The sequence below is a fragment of the Poecilia reticulata genome, linkage group LG10 (assembly GCF_000633615.1).
Source record: "Poecilia reticulata strain Guanapo linkage group LG10, Guppy_female_1.0+MT, whole genome shotgun sequence".
Lineage (NCBI taxonomy): Eukaryota > Metazoa > Chordata > Actinopteri > Cyprinodontiformes > Poeciliidae > Poecilia > Poecilia reticulata.
Genome location: NC_024340.1, coordinates 2537911 through 2539218, shown reverse-complemented (window position 1 = coordinate 2539218; position 1308 = coordinate 2537911).

Sequence of the window (1308 nt, the reverse complement as noted above, 5' to 3'; positions counted from 1 at the left end):
AAGTGGTAAAACAAACTGTAAGACTGGTCTGACCTGTGACCCGTAATCCTTTTAAAAACAGAATCTTTTTGTCTTAGCCGARCCGGTGTAGGTGCATCGGTGGGTAATCGGAGACAGGTGACTGGTGGCGGTGGGGGGAAAACTGAATGTGCGTCGTAWGCATGATATAAAACAGCAGCTGTGACCGGAATGTTGTAGTGTCAGCTCATTATTCAAGACTCATTGCACATAACAGTGTCGCATCCTCAAGCACCGAGGATGTGAAGGCGTGAATTACATTCCTTACTATACAGGAGTATCGATAGAAAACAGTAACCATTTATAAGTGAGAAACGGCTGAGGTGCAAAGATAGGCCACTGCCAGGAGGGAGCAGTGTGGAATTTGAGCTGAAAGCCCACAGAGCTCGGGCTGAAACAGGTTCGCTTGCAAAGCGAGCCAGCAGGAATCCRCAAATATGACACCACGAATATATATAACAGACATGCAAACAATCACTTGCACAGTGCTTCCAAAARTTGCATGTATCTAAGACAATAAGAAAGCAGGGCTGTCTAGTAGCTTAGTGCTAAGCCCAGGATCAAACTGTCAAGATTAAACAACAACAACAACAACAACAACAAAAAGAATCATCTTTAAGACTTGGTCTAATACTTTGAGCAGATTTGTGGTTTCAGCATGCCTTACAGTGAAAGTGTTGGGAAAGTTTTCCTCAAGAACCTGTGTTCTGACATTCAACCCCCTGCATTTACTTAGCTGTAAATCTGCACAGAAAAAMATAAAAATAATAAAAATAAAAGAAGACCAAGAAAAAGGCTCCACGTTCTGGAAAGCTTGTTTTTCACATGGCACACGCTGACGTACAAACGACTGCGTAGTYATGTCTTCGACCAGGGATCGGCGATAAGAGCGCCTTGCGATACAGTACATAAAGATTTCCTCTGAAGGAACAAAGTTCAATGCTTTTGACAGTATCAGCTGATCCCACTCCACACAGAGGCGAGACTACATGCACTAAAAGATCGGCTCCTCTTCCCCATCTTCAGTAGCTAACTTTAGCCTAACTGACCTGGGGAATGAGATTTAAGATAGACCTCTGCTATCTCTGTCCAGCCTAATGACCTGTGAAGCGATTTAATCTGAAGGAAAGAGGACAAATTCCTAAATTGAGATCCTTTTCTCTAAGTGCTTAATGTCCATTAAACTTAACATAAGTCAAGAGAAAACACATAAGAAAGCAGTCTTAAGACATGTATTATTTGAACCTGCAAACTAGAAACCCCAACAGGTTTTTCTTTCATCTGAGAGGA